Consider the following 25,111-nt stretch of genomic DNA (forward strand, 5'->3'; position numbering starts at 1 on the left):
CACCGACACGAAGCTGAAGCAACAGTTTTTTAGAAGTACTAGGGTGTATTGTAAAGTCATTGGCATTTTATCGTGACATGTTGTCTTTGTGGGAATTTGTGTGGCTCAAGGAACCCGGATTTTAGGCACCTATGATGCGTTTTTCACTATTTGTGGGCATGTCCTGTACGGCAGGAAGAAGTGTCAGGGCGTAATACTCAACTACAAGTTAGTGAGTTGCCAGCTAGATGAGGAGTACGCATCTTGTGCATATGAGGCACATGCGTTGGAGACAGACATTTGTTTCCATCTCGGTATAATAGATGAGGGGGCCAAAGTGTTTTACAGCAGCAGCATGAACCTCACCCTCTTCCACAGAACCATTCGCATGACAACAGAATTCTGCGCAACTATCAGTGAGTTTAGTTAGAAGCACTGGCGTGATAGGGCTTTTCTCAGTCCACACTTGGAAAAATCAGTACAATCTCCTTTCTCAGGTCCAGTACTGCTCTGGTGAATGTATGAATTTCACAAAAACTGTCAGGGGAACAGTCACTATTTTTAGTTTGGGTTAACATGGTGTGAGGATACGTTTCAGACTGCCAATAGCATCAGTTAGAGCTTGCAGCAAGAGTTTGTTAATGATTTCATAACCATTCATCATCTATATGGAATAATTATGTTTTAATTGAATTAATTTATTTAAATTTCCCCTTTGAAAAATTTGAAATATGAAACTTACCCTTTGAAAAATTAAGAATGACAGTGCTGGAAAAACTCTTACGTTATTTGATCCAGAAACAGCTGAGTGAAACTCAACGTACTCAAACAGTTTTCTCTTTACTTACTCTGATCATCACTAAACTGACGCACAATATTTTAGCTCAACGCAATCTGACTTTCAATAATCCCTACAAAAGAATGGCCTTGACTAACAATAACCTATACCTTTCATAAATCACTTACCTCACAAAAATCTTCGTTGCTCGAATTACTGCAATACAGCGAGCTCCAATACTGCCAGCTAAATAAAAGATTCTAACCACTGGAGGCACTAACTAGTGATAGGCAAAGTTAGTAAATGAATTTGATAGAGAACAAAGAATGTATTTATGTTTATAATGATCAAAAGTCATCATAATTCTTGACAGCTATCTTTACAAATTTCCTTTTTCTGGCGGACACACGTCGAGATTGTCCGATTGCAGTAACCCCTCAAAACTCTAGCATCTTCCTCTCCACATCCACCACTGCTGGAGGCTGACTTCCAACTGCCCAAAGCTACGTGCTGTTCACATCCACTGCCCAACACTACAATAGCGAATGTTCCAACAATGCCAACCAGCCACAGACTGCAGACAGCACAGTCAGTGATATTCATGCAGAGCGGTACGTGGCGTTACCAAAAAACCTAAACAGCCTCCTTACATTATTAATCGAAAGATTGTTTCTGTTCACCTTATTATTCCTCTGCAGCTGTCCACTTTAGGATCTGTAGGTAATGTCTTAAATCATTCGTGTTAGTAATTAAAGTCGTGTACACAAAATTATAGCTTGGAGTTCAAAAGAGTGCTAAAAGAAAACTTCATGGAGTCCTCGATGATAGGACACAACTACAAGCCTGTACACTTGAAAAAGGTTACTGTCGAAATTAACAACTATGTGAAACAGTAGTGATGTTGGTGATGGCACCCCATACCACCACACCAGGTGCTGGGCCCAAATTATGACGGCGAATGCAGTCTGACAACGTTAGTTCCTCTCGTAACTTTCACTCACGGATATGTCCACTGTGATGTTATATCCAGAATCTGGATTCATCAGAAAAGACCACCTGCTGCCGCTCCTGTGTACAGTGATGACATCTGGTGCAAAACTGGTGCGAACGTTTCGACTCTGTAAGTGCAGAACAGGGAATCAGTGATCATAAGGCCGTTGCAGCATCCCTGAATATGGAAGTTAATAGGAATATAAAAAAAGGGAGGAAGGTTTATCTGTTTAGCAGGAGTAACAGAAGGCAGATTTCAGACTACCTAACAGATCAAAACGAAAAGTTCTGTTCCGACACTGACAATGTTGAGTGTTTATGGAAAAAGTTCAAGGCAATCGTAAAATGCGTTTTAGACTGGTACGTGCCGAGTAAAACTGTGATGGACGGGAAAAACCCATCGTGGTTCAACAACAAAGTTAGGAAACTACTGCGAAAGCAAAGAGAGCATCACTCCAAGTTTAAACGCAGCCCAAACCTCTCAGACAAACAGAAGCTAAACGATGTCAAAGTTAGCGTAAGGAGGACTATGCGTGAAGCGTTCAGTGAATTCGAAAGTAAAATTCTATGTACCGACTTGACAGAATATCCTAGGAAGTTCTGGTCTTACGTTAAATCAGTAAGTGGCTCGAAACAGCATACCCAGACACTCCGGGATGATGATGACATTGAAACAGAGGATGACACGCGTAAAGCTGAAATACTAAACACCTTTTTCCAAAGCTGTTTCACAGAGGAAGACCGCACTGCAGTTCCTTCCCCAAATCCTCGCGCAAACGAAAAAATGGCTGACATCGAAATAAGTGTCCAAGGAATTGAAAAGCAATTGGAATCACTCAACAGAGGAAAGTCCACTAGACCTGACGGGATACCAATTCGATTCTACACATAGAACGCGAAAGAACTTGCCCCCCTTCTAACAGCCGTGTACCTAAAGGCTCTAGAGGAACGGAAGGTTCCAAATGATTGGAAAAGAGCACAGGTAGTCCCAGTCTTCAAGAAGGGTCGTCGATGCGCAAAACTATAGACCTATATCTCTGACGTCGATCTGTTGTAGAATTTTAGAACATGTTTTTTGCTCGAGTATCATATCGTATTTGGAAACCCAGAATCTACTCTGTGGGAATCAACATGGATCCCGGAAACAGCGATCGTGTGAGATCCAACTCGCTTTATTTGTTAATGGGACCTAGAAAATATTAGATACAGGCTCCCAGGTAGATGCTATTTTCCTTGACTTCCGGAAGGCGTTCGATACAGTTCCGCACTGTCGCCTGATAAACAAAGTAAGAGCCTATGGAATATCAGACCAGCTGCGTGGCTGGATTGAAGAGTTTTTAGCAAACAGAACACAGCATTTTGTTATCAATGGAGAGACGTCTACAAACGTTAAAGTAATCTCTGGCGTGCCACAGGGAAGTGTTATGGGACCATTGCTTTTCACAGTATATATAAATGACCTAGTAGATAGTGTCGGAAGTTCCATGCGGCTTTTCGCGGATGATGCTGTAGTATACAGAGAAGTTACAGCATTAGAAAATTGTAGCGAAATGTAGGAAGATCTGCAGCGGATAGGCACTTGGTGCAGGGAGTGGCAACTGACCCTTAACATAGACAAATGTAATGTATTGCGAATATATAGAAAGAAGGATCCTTTATTGTATGATTATATGATAGCGGAACAAACACTGGTAGCAGTTACTTCTGTAAAATATCTGGGAGTATGCGTACGGAATGATTTGAAGTGGAATGATCATGTAAAACTAATTGTTGGTAAGGCGGGTACCAGGTTGAGATTCATTGGGAGAGTCCTTAGAAAATGTAGTCCATCAACAAAGGAGGTGGCTTACAAAACACTCGTTCGACCTATACTTGAGTATTGCTCATCAGTGTGGGATCCGTACCAGATCGGGTTGACGGAGGAGATAGAGAAGATCCAAAGAAGAGCAGCGCGTTTCGTCACAGGGTTATTTATTTGGTAACCGTGATAGCGTTACGGAGATGTTTAGCAAACTCAAGTGGCAGACTCTGCAAGAGAGGCGCTCTCAGTCGCGGTGTAGCTTGCTGTCCAGGTTTCGAGAGGGTGCGTTTCTGGATGAGGTATCGAATATACTGCTTCCCCCTACTTATACCTCCCGAGGAGATCACGAATGTAAAATTAGAGAGATTCGAGCGCGCACGGAGGCTTTCAGACAGTCGTTCTTCCCGCGAACCATACACGACTGGAACAGGAAAGGGAGGTAATGACAGTGGCACGTAAAGTGCCCTCCGCCACACACCGTTGGGTGGCTTGCGGAGTATAAATGTAAATGTAAATGTAAACTGTCAGCGCGCTTCTCTCTGCTGGTACACAAACAATAAACTGCAACAATGGTTGTTGTGACGACAGTCGATGGTGCTCCAGACATCGCACTGACGATAGGACGCTTGTCTTGGTGCAAATAATTTCATTCCCCGTATCAGGAAGCCCCTTTCAACTTCTGTCAGGTGCTAAAAATGCTGTCTCAGAGGAGTACGTTGCATCTCTGTGCCCTTCAGAGTGATCAGTCAACATACGATAATCAAACCCCTTACACAGATTATAACAGAACGATGTTTTAAAAATTTGCGAGATTTTGATCTTTTTCATACGTTACACTTTGTATAATGTACCAGGCCTGGTAACAACACAGACAGCACTGATACCGCCAGGTGACAGTTCCTCCTGACACACACGCTGATGGTATATGAATGAACGAAATTACATTGACAACCGAGCACAAATACAAGGCACTTCACTTTTTGTCAGGCAATGTGTGTATGTATACATGTGCACATGGTGACCCAGAACTGTTGCGACGAACTTCGGGGTTGCAGAGAGTGTCTCGGGAAACAAATCGAGGATAGGAACACATATTCAGAAACATAACCCAAACACACTACAGATCGTCGAAATTATAGCTACCAGCGCCTGCAACTAGACCATTCCTTCAGCGGCAAACGCGACTTTGTCTGCTGTTGGACTGTAGGCAGAAAGTATTGCAATGCTGTCTGCCATTTAGTGATCAAGGCTGAATGCCGTGATCGCCAGTGGCGAAGCTGGAGCAAGCTTCTGTGTAGATAAGCCTTGTCTTCTACGTTGCGATGTTTCGTAGTTTCAGTAGATGATGGTTTCGGTCATGGAGCCCCATCCGTGGATTATTTTTCTCCTAGGACTATCTAATATCTCGAATGTTTTCCGCTTTACACGAGTTTATTTTTCTCCTAGGACTGTCTAATATCTCGAATGTTTTCCGCTTTACACGAGGAAAATAAACTGCAGATAGAAAACTGTGTCCTAAACTGTCATCCACGAAGGCAACAACGCCTCATGGGTAACAACGCGTGTATAAGCAGCAACTAGCTCCATAATGAGATTTTCACTCTTGAGTGGAGTGTGCGCTGATATGAAACTTCCTGGAAGATTAAAACTGTGTGCCGGACCGAAACTCGAACTCGGGACTTTTGCCTATCGCGGGCAAGTGCGGGCAAGTAGTAGAGCACTTGCCCGCGAAAGGCAAAGGTCCTGAGTTCGAGTCTCGGTCTGGCACACAGTTTTAATCTGACAGGAAGTTTCTACTAGCTCCATCTTCTCTACTGGCGATCGTGGCAATCAGTCGCCATCGCTGGATGACGAGCAGCATTACGAGACGTTCCGCCTGTAGTCCGTCAGCATACAGAGTCGTTCATATACTCGATTTGTTCGTCAAGGCACCCTCTAGAACCCCGTCGAAGTTTACCACAACATTTCTGGGACATCCTATATAAGGGATGTTTCCAAGTCTTCGCATCAAACGCCTGCAGGCTACAGATCACGCACGGGAATCAACTTCTGTTACAAACAAAGTATTCTCTGACAATTCCTGGCGGTTAGAGGCTTCTTTTAGTATTCGTCATTCTGTGACGACGAGATTTCACGGAACTAGTAGAGTCTACCAACCAGGTGTGCTGCGCACTACATACTGTAGTAAATAAAAGAGTATTTCAAAAGTGAATCACGAATTTCAGTTCCTCTGGACGAAGGTGACTGGCTTGTGGGCAACGCACAAGGTATACGCACTGCTTAGAACGCTTACGTCCTTCCACCTCTCAGGGGCATAACCAATACAGAAGCATCCATAGCGACGTGAGGTAACAACAGCGAATATTTTCTCTCTAACAAAAGATTTTCCCCAACACATGATCTGCCACACCTGGACGTTTGCTACAAGAGCCACAGCTTCCAGGCCTTAACTCAGTTACAATGCTAGTTTCAATCTCGTCAGCAGGTATGCTCTGATAGCCCAGAAGTTCAGTCGACTTCTGCGATAAGCATGAAATTCGGGTCTGATCCCAGTGTAGCAGTAATTTTCACACACTACATACTCATTATTTTAGAACAAAAACAGTCTCGGTTACGCAATTATTTAATGTCAATGGGGCGTTTCACCCTTGTGTGGTGTCATCAGATTGCTTAAAAGTAGCTGGATACGTGATTCACCTGTCATATAACCATATACAATGTAAAATAGACACCAAGATAACCGGATATATAATCCATACGCCACTAAACCATGAAGAGGACCTTGAACACAAACTAGGGCCACGCTTACAAAACCGCAGTGACTGATGGGTCACGTGTCCAGCTACTTCTACAAAATCTGATGATCCCCCAAAAAGGGTGAAAAGCATCATTGACATTAATAATTTTGCAACCGAGACTGTTTTGTTCTAAAACACTTTTCAATCGACTGCTGTAGCAGCGTACCACAACGGATTGGGAAAATTTTTACGTATTCACTACGTTGAGTGTTGTGTATAACTTAATGGTTTACGCTGACAGTATTTCAGTGACCGAATCTCCACTGTTGTTATCGCAACTGATCCATTCATTTCACTTCAGTGCATGTCATTCATTTCATACTGATTGATTCAGCTGCCCCTAACGATGTCGGTTTATGCAACAACAATCTTAAATCCGTCCTTCAAAAAACTCGCAAAAGATGTTCATATGCTCTCATTCGCTACGCGAAAATTATTAGTGATACAGAAAAAATGAAGAGTACCTTTTTGTAGGAAACTTAATGTAGCTAAATTTTCTACTGTGACACATTTTCGCTAGAGGTCGTGGTTTTCGAGCTATTCAAGAATGACGTACAAAAGTGGCATTCAAACGCACTCCCATGCACACACTTAGCCCCCATCGGTTATCATATCCAGTATGTTGTTCATGGCACTCCCACCAAACACTGTACAAAAATTTGCGACTGCACGAATTACATTCCACATTCGAACTTTTTTTGGTTTTCGTTGTCTGGACTTTTTAGGCCACCAGCTTAGTCGAGGCCTTAAAAGTTGTAAAACTGATGTTTATGTAAATTTTGTCTGGCAATTTTGCGAATTTTGACATCATACAATACTTTCATCGTTGCATTCGTCAGATCTTAAGACTACGAAACTACTGTGCTTAAACGTTAAGTTTGGATTGAATTATCAAGCCTCAGAGTAACGTTCACAAAGGTAGTTTTTCTTCCACTAACCTGACGGGCACGTTTAAATTAATAATGTTAACGAAATAGCAGAGAATGCTGGTGCCCTGGTGGCGTAATAGCCCAATCAATAGAGACCAGGAAAGGTCTAACATTGGGAAGAGTTCGCGTAGTCGGAAATTTTTGTGCAGGCGTAGGAGGGAGTGCCACGAAGAACATACTAGAAATCATGACTGGGGAGGGATGATTGTTGGGATGGAAGTGTGTTTGAAGGACATTTTTCTACGTTTTCCTTAAATGACTCGAAAACCTTGACCTCCAGTAAAAACGTATCGCAGGGCAAAATATAACAAGTTTAAAATTTCTACACTAACGCCCTGTTCATTTTTTCTGTAGGCCTAATAGTTTGTGCGTAACGAGCCAGAGAATTCGAAAATCTCGCCAGATGTGACATGGCAGGTTGCATAAAAAGTCATCGTAGGGGCGGCTCAGTCATCCTGTATGTGAACAGAACAATCTCACCCGTCCATCTGTTTCGCTAGGTTACAGCTCAGAGCAGCCCAGTAATGTGTGCCTGAACGGCTCAGTTTGACGTGCGTGGCGGGGATCTGACGTACAGCTCGGTTGGCAGTATCACTGACGCGTCCGCCGCTTGAATGGCCGCGGCTGACGCGACCGGAGTCCGATGCGAGCCGTCCGCGTGACGCCGTGACGCGTCCAGCAGCGCCGCGCCGGCGATCGATGGCGCCATAAATCCCGGACAGCGACGTGGGCGGCCGCGGCGGCACTGCGGGACGCCACTGTGTGGGCGGCGGTGGCGGGTACTGATAGCGGGCGAGGCGCGCCGCGACGCCGCCCCGCCGGCTCCACTCCATTCACAGTGGATACCAACCTGGTCTATTTTAGTGTTACGTCACTCACAGCCAAATACAGTCGTATTACATCAAATCACAAAGTCGTATGACTCTACTTGTCTTAACACAGTCATCGTCAAGGTCGTTATAGAAAGAGTCTAGAGACAAAAAAAAAAAAAAAGAAAAAAGAAAAACAAACGACGCACCACGATGAAATTATCCGAATAGAGGTACAGACAAACAAATTTCTTTTTATCTTGCGGCCTTCGTCCCGCCGCAACGTGGGTTCGACAAGGTTACTATTGATTTGGCAGTGTTAGTTGCGGATTGTGGCCAGATGCCACCTAGAACTCCTCAGGACAGAATTAGTGTACCCCAGCTGTCCATGTCTAGTGTAAACCATGTCTGCGAGTCGTGTAACCGAGGCAGAACGTGAGGATCAGCCAGGTATTCACCTAGTAGGATGTGGAAAACCGCCTAAGAACCACATCCAGGCTGGCCGGCATATCGGCCCTCGTCTTTAATCCGCCATGCGGACGCGATCCGGGCCGGTGCGCCTACCGGAGTCCAGGAAGCAGCGCCTTGGCGCTCTAGACTACCCTAGTGGGTCAGATACAGACAAACAAATGATTACAACCAATTCAGAAAACTTGGATGTCATTCAGGTTGGTATCCAACAGCTATCCTGTGTATCCATGGTACCAGAGGAAGCTGTTGTGGGCGAAGACTATACAGGAAGACAGAGAATGGAATACATCCAACAGATAACTGGGGATACTGGTTGCAAGTGCTACTCTGAGATGAAGAGGGTGCCAGAGGAGGAATTCGTGGCGGATCGCGTCAAACCAGTCAGAAGACTGATGACTCAACAAAAAAAGTCCTGGACATATTCTGACAGTTGTTCGCTGGTGATCGGGGTCATTTCGAAGCGGGAATTAATACTGTCCAGTCATTGAGAAATACATTCTAATAAAAAATAGACGGACTACGAAAGAATTACCCGAATGCGACGAATCATCAGTCCTGGTTGTCAGATCGTATAGCGAGCAACGGTGAGGTTGGTATCCTACTGGTGTTCGGGCAGGCTCCAGACACTCTCCCGCTTTCAGTCTCAGTGATTGGAGTGGAATTGTCTTCATTGATGGGTCCCGCTTCGAACTGAACCTTAACGACTAGCGAAGATGTGTCTGGAAATGCCCAGGACGCTGATGGGGTATCAAACATAAATGACATTCAACTTTTCTCAAACTGTGTTTAACGATGTTTTCCTGTACACATACATCACGTACATCCATTCAGAAGATTTCTTCGTCATGCGTCGGTAGCAGGGAAGCCGAATGGTCAACCGGTTTTTGGGGTGAATTCTAAGTAAGCGGAAGAGAAAGCGAATAGAACACTGGTGCGACCCATTCTTGAGTACTGCTCGAGTGTATGGGACCGCACTAGGTCGGGTTCAAGGCAGACATTGAAGCAATTTACGGGACAGGCGCTGGATTTGTTACCGGTAGATTCGATCAGCACGTAAATCACCGACGAAGAGTTGTGCGACGTAACTAAAGTCGGTAGGCGAGTTTCTACATCTGAAAGATGATGTCTATTCAAATTTCGCACCAGCTTCAGAAACTATGAGGACGCAAATCAGGTTTGCTTTAAATGCACGCTGTATCGATCGTGAGCGTTTGTTACATATGATATTGAACGTGATGAGTTGATGTTAGAACAACAATGACTGTAAGGCGACAAACGTGCTATTATTAGCACCTCACTGAGTTTGACAGAGGTCGTGTAATAGAGCTACGAGAAGCTCGACGTTCCTTCTGCGATACTGCAGGAAGTGTAGCCAATGTACATGATTGCAAGCAGCGGTGGTCACACGAATGTACGGTCGCAAGAAGCCCGGGCTTCGGACTGCCGCCTGGCACTGCCGAGTGGGAGGACTATAGTGTTCGGCAAAAGCAATATGAGCAGCAGTTAGCTCCACAATGACACAACGAACTGCTACAAATCGGTTACTTCAAGGGCAGCTCTGAGCCAGACGTTCTGTAGCGTGCAATCCGCTGCCCCCAAACCACCGCCATTTGCATAATGTCAAGCGAGAGCTCATTGGAGGGCAGGGTGGGTGTCATTTATGTTTTCAGATGGAAGCTGGTTCTACATCGGTGCCAGTGATGGCCGCGTGCTGGTTACAAGAAGGTCAGATAAGGGCCAGCAAGCAACCTGTCTGCGTGCTGGACACACTAAACCTACACTTGGAGTTGTGTTCTGGGCAATGATTTGATTCTGTATGACAGCTGGAGCACTTTATCCCACACGTCATGACGTCACTCTGGTGACTGACCTGCTGTGTAGCAACAGAATAACGCTCGCCTAGATACCGCTGTTGCAACCCAACCTGCTCTGCTGAGTGTCGCCATGTGGGCACATATGGGACATCATTGGACGAAAACTCTAGCGTCGTCCATAAACAATTTCCCACTTATATGAACCTGTGATCTTGCATTGTTAATTTGTCTAGATAACGACAACTTTATTACCGAAATTTCATTACTCTACATTAACTGGTTTTTGGTGTTGTGATTTTTCCGTCAGTGTATTACGGAGATGCTTCGAGAATTCAAACAGGAAAGATGACGTTCTTTTTGATAAACACTGTAAAGAGAGAAAAAGATTGATTGAATATATCTGGGCTGGATTCTCTGCCGAATGTGAGGTGTATGGACAGCAGTACAAGCGGGTCCTGTCGGAGATACAACACCTATTTGTGAGGTTTCCAACTCTTATTACGTAACCTCCGCTCACAAAAATCTACTGTAATTGAAATGGTTAGGGTGAATAGCGTATTTGAATGAAATATCGCTCTTTTCAGACTTACTTCGTTACAAATCCAACACACACATTCCCAGAATTAGCATATAGATAAAAAATCCACGAAACAAAATGCACGGTGAGAGATGATGTTGATATTTGGCAAAGTTATTAAAATCGGAAGGGGGTCAAGCTAAAACGATGTCTTCCTTAAGGTAATAGGAAAAATGCTTCCTGAATGAAAATATGGCATTTCAGTCTTCGATCGCTATTTTTTATTTTCAATAACCTGTTTCAGGCTAGCTGCCCATCTTCAGAACATACACTCCAGGAAATTGAAATAAGAACACCGTGAATTCATTGTCCCAGGAAGGGGAAACTTTATTGACACATTCCTGGGGTCAGATACATCACATGATCACACTGACAGAACCACAGGCACATAGACACAGGCAACAGAGCATGCACAATGTCGGCACTAGTACAGTGTATATCCACCTTTCGCAGCAATGCAGGCTGCTATTCTCCCATGGAGACGATCGTAGAGATGCTGGATGTAGTCCTGTGGAACGGCTTGCCATGCCATTTCCACCTGGCGCCTCAGTTGGACCAGCGCTCGTGCTGGACGTGCAGACCGCGTGAGACGACGCTTCATCCAGTCCCAAACATGCTCAATGGGGGACAGATCCGGAGATCTTGCTGGCCAGGGTAGTTGACTTACACCTTCTAGAGCACGTTGGGTGGCACGGGATACATGCGGACGTGCATTGTCCTGTTGGAACAGCAAGTTCCCTTGCCGGTCTAGGAATGGTAGAACGATGGGTTCGATGACGGTTTGGATGTACCGTGCACTATTCACTGTCCCCTCGACGATCAACAGTGGTGTACGGCCAGTGTAGGAGATCGCTCCCCACACCATGATGCCGGGTGTTGGCCCTGTGTGCCTCGGTCGTATGCAGTCCTGATGTGGCGCTCACCTGCATGGCGCCAAACACGAATACGACCATCATTGGCACCAAGGCAGAAGCGACTCTCATCGCTGAAGACGACACGTCTCCATTCGTCCCTCCATTCACGCCTGTCGCGACACCACTGGAGGCGGGCTGCACGATGTTGGGGCGTGAGCGGAAGACGGCCTAACGGTGTGCGGGACCGTAGCCCAGCTTCATGGAGACGGTTGCGAATGGTCCTCGCCGATACCCCAGGAGCAACAGTGTCCCTAATTTGCTGGGAAGTGGCGGTGCGGTCCCCTACGGCACTGCGTAGGATCCTACGGTCTTGGCGTGCATCCGTGCGTCGCTGCGGTCCGGTCCCAGGTCGACGCGCACGTGCACCTTCCGCCGACCACTGGCGACAACATCGATGTACTGTGGAGACCTCACGCCCCACGTGTTGAGCAATTCGGCGGTACGTCCACCCGGCCTCCCGCATGCCCACTATACGCCCTCGCTCAAAGTCCGTCAACTGCACATACGGTTCACGTCCACGCTGTCGCGGCATGCTACCAGTGTTAAAGACTGCGATGGAGCTCCGTATGCCACGGCAAACTGGCTGACACTGACGGCGGCGGTGCACAAATGCTGCGCAGCTAGCGCCATTCGACGGCCAACACCGCGGTTCCTGGTGTGTCCGCTGTGCCGTGCGTGTGATCATTGCTTGTACAGCCCTCTCGCAGTGTCCGGAGCAAGTATGGTGGGTCTGACACACCGGTGTCAATGTGTTCTTTTTTCCATGTCCAGGAGTGTATATTGCACTTACAGAGTAACCTGTCAGTACAGAACTGTTGGTCCGCTTCATAACAGTGAACCAATAGTTCTGTACTGACAGGTTACTCTGTAAGTGCAGTATATGATCTAAAGATGGGCAGCTGACCAGAAACCGGTTATTGAAAATAAAAAATAGCGATCAAAGACTGAAATGCCATATTTTTATTCAAAGAACGATCGCGGCTATCCCACCAAGACAATCACGTCTAGTTTTGGTAAAAATGCTTCCCTACTATACGTGAGGTACTGACAGAGATTGTGAATCTCTTGCTGAACGACCTAGGTGGGTTGAAACGCATAGGTGCAGGTCAGATAGACTGGCTGCAGTGAAGTCCTAAGACAAAGATTGCTAATAGGTCTGGCCTACCTATTTGCTCAAAACTGAACTGCCCAAGGGGTGATGTAGAGATGTGTTCAACTGCAAAGGCCGCGTCCGTCGTAACCTCGCGATGAGATGTCTAGAGAATCACGGATGGTATGCCGAAAAAAAAACCAAGACTCTCCTCTGGGGCGGCTCTCCTCCACTTTGTCGGGTGCACGGAGTACCTCGGCCGAACTGCCCAGACCGTTCTCTCGGTGGACATCCACCGAACGCCATGAAAATCTCATTTCATCCCTCCACAACACCAAATCCACTTGGAGTCGCCGAAAATTGTCGCCTTCAGTGGTCAAGCTGGACACGCGAGTTGCACCAACGGTGTATTTATAACACAGCGCCAGAACGGCCGCCTAGACACGGCATAGAAGTATTTCTCCAATGAGCCAAAATCTATGCTCTGCACCATCTACACTTGGCGCCAGAGAAATTCACGTGCATCCACGCCTGCGGCGGACAATGCGCTCCTTCCCACAGCAACTCATGAAGCTCGGCTCCCGTCTGTTGGTCACACACCCGAGGTGGACAATACGCCTCTGAAATACAGGCCACTGGCCATTGTCCTGCTGAAGATCAGACCACGTGGGTGAACTTAAATGACTTACAGGCAAAGCGGTCCCGCTTTTGTTGAAGCCCGGATGCTTTCCTGGAATTTCCTACAGCTGTTTCTTTGACATCTGCCTCCCTGGTCATGTCTCCCTGCTGTCCTCAGTCCCACAGAATACAGAATAAAATCTAGTGACAAAACAATTATTACTAGAAGCAAACAATAAGTGTCATTCCCTGTCTTACCTACAATTACTTGACCTGGTGGCTCGCTACATTGCTGAGATGGCTGCAGTGCCTCTTCAGGGACTACGTAATTAAAAATGGATGGAAGATGACGTGCCAAAAGGGTCGTCGCCTTTCACTGTCTGCCTCCGGCAGAAATTTTTTCGCTTAGAAAGTGTCGTATCTAGAGTACAACAGTTTAACGTGGGAAAGGGAAAAATTGAATTGCATAATACCATTCTTGTTCATTTTAACCAAAAAGGGGAAAATGTAGGGAATGCTTTGCCAATCATCTGATTCTACTAATATCGAAGTATCACCCAACACAGATACATACTCAAAAATATCATTCCAGTTATCAGCTTCACATTATTCTCTAAACACGTGGTCTTAAGGAAATGTAGGAATTCATGGTACTTCCGGTCACAGTAAGTACTCCTAACAAACCTTTTTCCTTTTTTTTTTTTTTTTTTTGTTAATAGTCAGAATTGACATTGGGACACAAAAGTGTCCAAAAAGGCAACATTCACTCATTTACTGAGGTCAGTGTTCAAATTATTCCAGTACAATCGTACATTTTACGTTTACTAAAATACTGTACCCATTTGATAATGAACTCCCTGAAAAATGCAAAGCAGTATAAAATATTTGCTTGACTGAAGATCGTTTCATATTAAACACTTTGCACAAAGGCGCTATTGTAACTCTATTCACGCCACATTCACACACATACAAATATTTTTCAATGAAATAATGATGAATAGCACTCCGTCTTCAGGCCACAAGTGGCCCATCGGGGCCATCCGACCGCCGTGTCATCCTCAGCTGAGGATGCGGATAGGATGGGCGTGTGGTCAGCACACCGCTCTCCCGGTCGTTATGATGGTTTTCTTTGACCGGAGTTGCTACTACTCGGTCGAGTAGCTTCTCAGTTGGCATCACGAGGCTGAGTGCACCCCGAAAAATGGCAACAGCTCATGGCGGCCCGTATGGTCACCCATCTAAGTGCCGGCCACGCCCGACAGCGCTTAACTTCGGTGATCTGATGGGAACCGGTGTAGCTCAGTTTGTAGAGCACTGGCCGGCGAAAGGCAAAGGTCCCGAGTTCGAGTCTCGGTCCGGCACACAGTTCTAATCTGCCAGGAAGTTTTCAGTGAGGTCGACTATTTGTGAAGCAGCACAGAAGACTCAGCGTAGGGTCTCTTTGACAATGGTACTACAGAGGGCTTGCTGTTTTCATGAAGACGTAATTGGTTTTGTCTGGGAGATTGGTGCTGCTTTCAGCTGTCAGATGACAGTGAGAAGGAGTGTCTCTTGTACGAGAAGATGCACAGTCATCGGCTGGAATGGTTCTTGAGGTGTCAGGATCGTATCGTACAGTTTGATATATGTGTTGATAGTGGTGATCAAAAAGAACATCGTTATGACCGTTAGTGAGGCGTTGTTCTCCCAAGGAGAAAATTGGAAACCGTGGGAATTCTATTCCTAGCACAGATCTGTGTAACATAGCCTGTCCGATTGATCATTTGCCTACACTCTCCGTGTAAGGATGTAATGCCTTGTCTCTTTTCAGTCTAGCGATTGTTCCTACAGTGGGCCTTTGGTGGAGGAACAGGCCTACATTAGAGACTGCCTTGTCGGTACTCCCCACTCGCTCACGTGGTGACGTCGTGAAAGGGGTTGGCGTGCGTCTCGCTACTCTTGCACGCGCCACTCCATTGCACGTAGGCTTAGCTGCCTGTGAACCGCTTCGGCACGTGGCTCCGGGCGTTCTTCAATGGGCCGGCAGGGGAGCACCAAAGCCGTTTGCCTTCCAGGGTGGTCGCTTGTTGCCGATGCCTCTGCATGCATGGCCTGTGGGATGCCTGCCTCATTCTTGTCTCCAGAAAACCATTTGTTTGTTGACTTATCGTGTCGCCAATCTCCTGGGCGCCGCCTCTGTAAATCTTTTGCATGCCGCATGAGTGGTCGGTCTATTACCACTCTTGTACAGTGTTCTTCCATAAGACCGTGCAAAAATTTAACAGGTCGTAGAGGATGCTCCACTGGACAGTTTGAGATAGGGAACCAGGGGTCGGAGATGCCAGGAGTTAATTGGAATAAAGTCACATTACTGTGACATTCGTTACAGGTAGCTGCAAATAGCATCTTTGACACAATGAACGTATCATTTGTACTGTATCTTACGATGTGCGCTGAAACTGTCGGACATAAACCACAATGCTAGTACGACATCGCCAAATAAGATGCTGATGCACCCTTGCAATATCACTGGTATGTTTCGAATTACGTCACAGGGAGCTACAATTCTGGCAGCTAATTCCGTCTCCATATCCTCCTGGGTCTCATACACAAGTGACTTCAGATATTCTCCATATTAAATAATCAAGGGGATTCAGGCGAGGTGACGTCGCAGGCCATGGACTAGAACCTCGCCATCCAATCCAGCGACCAGGAAATACAGCATTGACAGTTGCAGACATCCACACTGAAGGGAGCCTGAGCACCGTCGTGTTGTATCCACATCCTCTCTCTCACGAACAACCAAGGGTACGTTCTCCAACAACTCACGTAGAACTCTACGCACGAACCTCAAGTACAGGTGGCCACTCAGATGACCACGTAGAAGATACAGTCCAATGATATTATCGCCTACAATGCCGGTCCAGATATTGACAGCAAAACGTACTTGGCATTGTGACTCTACAACAGCGTGATGGTTTTTCTCATCCCGCACATGGCTATCTCTATGTTCAAAATACCGTCAAGATCAAATGAGGCCTCGGCAGTAAACAGCATAATTTGGAGGAAATCTGGTCGATCAATCCATTGTTGGAGCAACCACTGACACAATTCGTCCCTTGGTGCGAAATCAGTCACAAGCGTTGCATGAACTCATTCTGTGTGATATGGGTGTAATTTTTGTTCGTCGAGTTCACGCCACACGCTACTATTTGCAGTACCATTTCACGGATGTGGCCGAGCGGTTCTAGGTGCTTCAGTCCGGAACCGCGCTGCTGCTATGGTCGCAGGCTCGAATCCTGACTCGGGCATGGGTGTGTGTGATGTCCTTAGGTTAGATTTAAGTAGTTCTAGGTGACTGACGACCTCAGATGTTAAGTCCCATAGTGCTTAGAGCCATTTGAACCATTTCAGGTGAATATGAAGAGTACTTCTAGCGGGGTCCGTTGGAACACTTTCCAGCACCTCCTCTTCTAAATCGATTGTGTAGTTGGTCCTCAGGTTGCCAGGTTCCTCATTTCTTCTTTCTCCCGCATTCCTAGATCGACAGAAATAAACACTCGTCGCAACAGATGATGCCGGTCAGGAAATCATTCCGTGTATAGTGTTTCAGCAGCGAGAGCAATACAACACAAGGTGCATGTCTGTGAGTTATGCGAAACTGTACCGGTACTGCTCCATCGTATTTTACTGTACGCCTCTAAATACCACTGAGTAATGAATGGGTGTGTCGTTGATTCATAGCCAGTTCTGTCATGGAACAATGTTAATACGATGCGACACACACATCTTATGGACAAATAAAGTAAACAAAACCTTCTTCGTTACTTCGTAGTAATCATTCTCGTTCTTCTTGTTTCCTTGCAGGAAATGAAGAATGTACATTTAAATAAACAGCGTAGTTTCTGTAAATTTGTACGCATGTTACTTGTAAATGAGCTGTAAAACAGTGATGCTAGACAAAGCGGTAGACAAGTTTACTTCCATATCTTTAAGCTGGTACTTCGTCCCCACGTTCCCAATCTCAAACTGTCCAGTATCCTGTTACAGTTTTGCACGTTCTTACGGAAACACCCTTTATCTGTTAGTATTCGACATGTAATCATCTATTTTATATAAACTCCTTAAGGCAGGATAAAATACACACTTCAAAAGTTTGACTTATTCCTTGTTATTCATTACAATATTAAACTGGTGAACAAGCGAAAGCTTACGTCACACAAATAATTATACTGAAAGTAAAATTGTGATGTGGGAGTAACTGTGTGTGATGTCAGAGTACGTCAGTCGTTTAGTCCTCACAGCGCCATCTACGTGCCCAATACGAGTCAAAATGTCCCAGGTCTCACATGCCAACAGCCCACCTATCACCGTTGAAGCATTAGTACCTTTATCATGATTAAAAAAATAAGAGTCTCCTCCGGCCATTAAGCATGGCAACTTTGCTTAACATGGACAAAATCAATTAAACCTAATACTAGCTGGCATCCCAATTACGAACGTTTCCCCTCTGTTCACCAACCATCGTTGTCTTCCTTGGAGATCCCCAGATGACTGCCTCTCTCCGAACAAGATAGAGCGTACACATACAAACTAATTGTAAATCCACATGTCATACTTGGCCTCGAAAGGTCTAGTCAACATTCTACTCATACCGTGTACCATTCAGTGCATAGATAACTACTAATGTAGATGTATCATGTTCCTTGGTTTGACTATCCTGTCGCTACATCACTGAAGTGCACATTTGTAAACAAGTTGCCGATTTCTTCGTCGCGGCTTCCCCTGTTTTTTTTATTTTATTTTATTTTATTTTGTATCTGCAACTCCCAAAGCTGCGTTAACCAATTGCTTCACATTTCTATTCAATAAATTACAGCGATCAGACAGTAATGCATAATGGTCTTCCTTTGCGCAGTATAGCAAATGCTGTTCCTTCCGTGGGAACCAAACCATCCTATTCCTCCTTTTAGTCGACGTATTTTTTCGTCCTTCATTTGACGGAGTCAGAACTAATGGCGCCCTAAACGATGTCTATAGCGAGAGAGAGAGAGAGACAATGCGATCGCCTGGCACACGTATTGAGACGTGGAATGGCTCTGAGCACTATGGGACTTAACATCTGTGGTCATCAGTCCCCTAGAACTTACAACTACTTAAACCTAACTAACCTAAGTACATCACACACATCCATGCCCGAGGCAGGATTCGAACCTGCGACCGTAGCGGTCACACGGTTCCAGACTGAAGCGCCTAGAACCGCACGGCCACACCGGCCGGCTGAGACGTGGAGCCTGTACAGATCTCTCACACATCAGCAAAATCGGCGTGGGACCATTATCCCTGCCGGAGCAAGCCCTTTGGCTCGTTTCCAGTAATACGAGTTCGGCCGGCCGCTGTGACCGAGCGGTTCTAGGCGCTTCAGTCCGGAACCACTCTGCTGCAACGGTCGCTCGTTCGAATCCTGCCTCGGGCATGGATGTGTATGATGTCCTTAGATTAGTTAGGTTTAAGTAGTTCTAAGTCTAGGGGACTTATGGCCTCAGATGTTGTCCGATAGTGCTTAGAGCCATTTGAACCATTGGAGCGGACACATAGAGACATCCACGAAAAAAAAAAGGCACGGAGCCTCAATGCCGTGGCCAAACATATTGCCACAAAACCGTATACCAAACACGCTGGTTATGCGAAACACGACGAAGCCCATACCTCTGGGCATATCTAGAATAATACGCGCATCCCTGGCACAGAGACAACCGAACACACCCACGAAAATCCACATCACAACGCATCAATGGCTTGGCCAAATGCAACGACTCAAAAGGAACACAACACTGTCTCTCGGCGGAAAGACGACCAACTCATAGAGTCTAAAAAGTTTGGAACACGGATTGTGGGTCACGGCAACAAATTCCCCTATGTAACACAGGATGTGATTATAATGTAATGGTCCAGGTCATTTTCCTCTATCAACTCTCCAGAAAAGTAACAACCATGACGTCTGATTCTGATTTATACAACCGAACTGTTTCTTTTGGCTGTACACAATGGACTCCTACACCGAAGAGCCAAAGAAACTGGTACATCCGCCTAATATCGTGCAGGGTCCCCGCGAGCATGCAGAACTGCGGCAACACGACGTAGCATGGAGACGAATAATGTGTGAAGTAGTTCTGGAAGGAACCGACACCATGAATCCTACAGGGCTGTCCATAAATCCATAAGAATACAAGTGGTTGAGATCATATGCTCAGTAATGTTCATGTCTGGAGAGTTTGGTGGCCACCGGAAGTTCTTAAACCCAGAAGAGTGTTCCTGCAGCCACTCTACAGCAATTACTGACAGGTGTGGTGAGCATTGTCCTGCTGGAATTGCCCAGGTCCGTCGGAATGCACAATGGACGTGAATGAATGCAGGTGATCAGACAGGATGCTTAAGTACGTGTCACCCGTCATAGTCGTGTGAGGGGTCCATATCACACCAACTGCACAGACTCCACACCATTACAGAGCCACTACCAACTGGAACAGTCCCCCGCTGACCTGCAGGGTTCATGGATTCATGAGGATGTCTCCATACCCGTACACGTCCATCCCCTCCATACAATTTGAAACGAGACTCGTCCGACCAGGCAACATGTTTCCCGTCATCAACAGTCTAATGTCGGTGTTGACTGGCCCAGACGAGGCGTAAAGCTTTGTGTCGTGCTGTCGTGAAGGGTACACGTGTGGATCTTCGGGTCCGGAAGCCCATATCGATAATGTTTCGTTGAATTGTTCGTACGCTTACACTTGCTGATGGCCCGGCATTAAAATCTGCAGCAATTTGCGAAATGGTTGCACTTCTGTCACATTGAAAGATTCTTTTTAGTTGTCGTCGGTCCCGTTCTTGCAGGATCTTCTTCCGGCCGCAGCGATATCAGAGATTTGGTGTTTTGGCGGATTCTTTATATTCACGGTACACTCGTGAAATAATCGTACGGGAAAATCACCACTTCATCGCTGCCTCAGAGATGATGTGTCCCATCGCTCGTGGGCCGACTATAACACCACGTTCAAATTCATTTAAATCTTGATGACCTGCCATTATAGCGGCAGTAACCGACATCACTACTACACCAGACATGGATGTCTTATATAGGTGTTGCCGATGGCAGCTCCGTATTCTTCCTGTTTGCATATCTTTGAACTTGAACACTCTTTCACATTCTCCTTTATTCTATAAAACGTTTTATGTGGGTGACATGGTGGAGGCCCATCGACTTCCTAGATTTTAATGTTTTGAGTTCAACAGCATTGTGGTGGACAGTTCCTTTGATGTGAACTGCTCCACTCTAGACACAGCTGCTTCTGTTTGTTGGAGAGGCGAAACGCTTTAAGTAAAACTTTTTGTCAAACGAAAAATTCTCACCCTCAGGCTTCCCTGCCAGAGCGTTCCTTCCTTCTCCTCCATTCTGTATGTTGCGCGGTACAACCTCTAATATCTTCTTGTGCTGCCCTAGGATTCTTGGGAGGGGGGAGTGCAAGTCAACGATTTTTCGTACCAGGTCCTTAGCCTAACGATTCTTAAGTGCAGTAACAGGGAAAATCATTGCTATTCCATGGGATACCTCGTTCATAATACACTACTGGCCATTAAAATTGCTACACCACGAAAATGACGTGCTACAGCCGCGAAATTTAACCGACAGGAAGAAGGTGCTGTTATGTGGAAACGATTAGCTTTTCAGAGCATTCACACAAGGTTGGCGCCTGTGGCGACACCTACAACGTGCTGACATGAGGAAAGTTTCCAACCGATTTCTCATACACAAACAGCAGTTGACCGGCGTTGCCTGGTGAATCGTTGTTGTGATGCCTCGTGTAAGGAGGAGGAATGCGTACCATCACGTTTCCGACTTTGATAAAGGTCGGATTGTAGCCTATCGCGATTGCGGTTTATCGTATCGCGACATTGCTGCTCGCGTTGGTCGAGATCCAATGACTGTTAGCAGAATATGGAATCGGTGAGTTCAGGAGGGAAATACGGACGCCGTGCTGGATCCCAACGGCCTCGTATCCTTAGCAGTCGAGATGACAGGCCTCTTATCCGCATGGCTGTAACGGATCGTGCAGCCACGTCTCGATGCCTGAGTCAACAGATGGGGACGTTTGCAAGACAACAACCTTCTGCACGAACAGTGCCATGACGTTTGCAGCAGCATGGACTATCAGCTCGGAGATCGTGGCTACGGTTACCCTTGACTCTGCATCACACACAGGAGAGCTTGCCATGGTGTACTCAACGACGAACCTGGGTGCACGAATTGCAAAACGTAATTTTTTCGGAAGAATCCAGGTTCTGTTTACAGCATCATGATGGTTGCATCCGTGTTTGGCGACATCGTGGTGAATGCACATTGGAAGCGTGTATTCGTCATTGGCATACAGGCATATCACCCAGCGTAATGGTATGGCGTGCCATTAGTTACACGTCTCGGTCACCTCTTGTTCGCATTGACGGCACTTTGAACAGTGGACGTTACATTTCAGATGTGTTATGACCCGTGGCTCTACCCTTCATTCGATCCCTGCGAAACCCTACATTTCAGCAGGATAATGCACGACCGTATGTTGAAGGTCCTGTACGGGCCTTTCGGGATACAGAAAATGTTCGACTGTTGCCATGGGCAGCACATTCTCCAGATCTCTGACCACCTGAAAACGCCTGGTGAATGGTGACCGAGCAACTGGCTCGTCACAATACGCCAGTCACTACTCTTGATGAACTGTGGTATCGTGTTGAAGCCGGATGGGCAGCTGTACCTGTACATGCCATCTAAGCTCTGTTTGACTCAATGCCCAGGCATATCAAGGCCATTATTACGGCCAGAGGTGGTTGTTCTGGGTACTGATTTCTCAGGATCTATGCATCCAAATTGCGTGAAAATGTAATCTCATGTCAGTTCTAGTATATTTGTGCAATGAATACCCGTTTATCATCTGCATTTCTTCTTGGTGTAGCACTTTTAATGGCCAGTAATGTACCTTCAAAATCTTTGAGGAAGATACTCCATATCGTGTAGTGTTTTGCGCAATGAATACGACATAAATTGCCCAATTCCCTCCTCACGTACCGAGCAAGGTTGCGCAGTGGCTAGCACGCTGGACTCGCATTCAGGAGGACGACGGTTCAAACTCACGTCCGGCCACCCTAGTTTAGGTTTCCTGAAACTTTCCTAAACCGCTTCAGGAAAATGCCGGGACGGCTCCTTTGAAAGGGCACGGCCGATTTCGTTCCCCATCCTTCCCTGATCCGAGCTTGTGCGCCGTCTCTAATGACCTCGTTGTCGACGGGATCTTAAATACTAACTCTTCCTCCGTCCTCCTTCCTCCCGCGACTATTCCTACAATTTTGAAAATTTTACGATGGATGTAACATGTTTGTTGTCGAAATCCAGGTTTTCAGCTGCGTGTGCGCACATTCCCTTCTCTGTGACTCTCATGCGTTCGATATCCTGTGGAACATCGTCCCGTCGTCTATTATGATCGAGAACCTCGCTGATCCTGTCATAGATCTGCACATCAAACCTTCTAATTGGCACGAAATTCGCGACTGCTCCGCTACTGTGGCAAGGACCGTGGTGGACAAACGTAAGTAGATCTGTGCTGTGGGGACACAATGATGTTTATCGGTTCAGTAACATCGGAGCGAGTGCCAGTCCCACTCGTCTCCGGTATTGCTCGTCTCTGACATTTCTCGTCGACATTCTCTCTATTATCGCACTGTATTTCCAACTGTTTGATACGACCGCGTGTGTTCGTATATCCTTTCATGACCTCCACTTGTCGCTCGGCGCCGCGCTGATGGTCTCGCTCCAGCTGTGACAGTTTTCTCTGTTGGTCTTCCAGTGTCTTAATTTTTTCAGAGTACTGTGATATCAAGTAAAAATAATTGAAAAAAATGAGAGGAGACAGGCCACAAGAGGCTTGTAACGTCTCCAGGATACTTTACAGTGTACCAATTACCTGGTCTTCTTTCGGTTTCATTCACACATGGATTGCAGGAGGAATGACTGTTTAAATGCCTTTGTACATGCTGCAACTAATCTTTTCCTCACGATACGCAGGGAGTCGTAAGATATTCCTAGATTAATCATTTGCAACTGGTTCTTGAAACTTGGTGGGTAGGCTTTCTCGGAAGATTTCCATCTAACTAAGAGTACCTGCCAGTGTCTCTGTCGCACTCTCCCACCAATCAATCAAACCTGTGACCAGTCGTGCTGTCCTTCTCTGTACATGTTAAATACCCCGCGTTAGTCTTATCTGGCACTGGCCCCACGCTTGGGAAATACTGTACGATGGGTCGCATGGGTGAAACATAAGCAATCTGTTTTGTGGACTGAACGCATTCCCCTCGTATTTTGCCAACAAACCAACACCTGCCACCTCCTTTAATTACAAATGAGAGTTTGTGATCTTTCCATTTAGTACCCATGCGAATAATTACAACCAAGTTTCTATATGAGCTGACCGTTTCGAATTCTGACTCGTTGACAGTGTTGTCATTGTGCTATACGTTATTTTCGTTCTGTGAAGGGCACAAGCGTACACTTCTGAAAAATTAAAACAGGCTACCAATGTCTGCACTACTCTGAAGTCGTATCGAGATGCTGTTGAATATTTATTCAGCTTTCTTCCCACAGTACTTCATTACAGATAACTGCACCTTCAGTGAAAAGTCTGAGGTTACTGTTTACATTGTCTGCAAAATCATTAGTGGAGTGGTACTGGATGGGTTCCTAAAATCAAAGAATACGGAATCCACCTCGGCGTCTTTTCTACGGTGCTCTGGGGTTTCATTTTCGTCCTCTGTAAAGTCCAAAGCACGATTATGAAAAGTGTCCCTTAATTCTGGTACGGCGTCCGCTATATAGTCTTATAATTATTTGCATCTGCCCGACGGCGCTTCTTGAAACGGAAATGACCTGCACTTTCTTCCTACCACTTGGTACTCTTCGTTGTTACCCTACGATAAACTACTGCTAGAAGCGGACGAAGTTCCTTCCCTTCACTTCTCTGTAATGTCACACGTATCTCATCCGATTCTGGTGACTTTGCGCTGTTCAGTGATCTTAGTTGATTTTCTGATAGGTGATCGCTTATCTCAATACCTGTTAATCTGGTATTCGGAGATGGTAGAACCGTAGTACGATTTTCCATAGTGAAATAGTCTCGTAAGGCCGAATTCAGTATATCAGCCTTCTCTCTGCCAACTTCTGTTTCGGTGCCAGAATGGACAGATGATTTCTATCAGGTTATTGACTTCACGATCGACCAAAATTTCTTACGATTTATGTTAGATGTGATGGCAAAATTTTACTTCCAAATTCTTTTAACGCTTCGAGCACTGATCTCTTTGCGTTTATTTTCGACTCGTTCAGCTTATCTTTCTCAATTAGTCCATGACTTCACTTCTACAACGTCACTTGAATCTTAGCTGAAATTTCTTAACACGGCTACTGAAATACTATGGGTCACTATATTTCTCGGAGGGTGCTGGTCTAAGGCGGGATGAATAATGCT

Source organism: Schistocerca serialis, chromosome 1 (assembly GCF_023864345.2).
Source record: "Schistocerca serialis cubense isolate TAMUIC-IGC-003099 chromosome 1, iqSchSeri2.2, whole genome shotgun sequence".
NCBI classification, from domain to species: Eukaryota; Metazoa; Arthropoda; class Insecta; order Orthoptera; family Acrididae; genus Schistocerca; species Schistocerca serialis.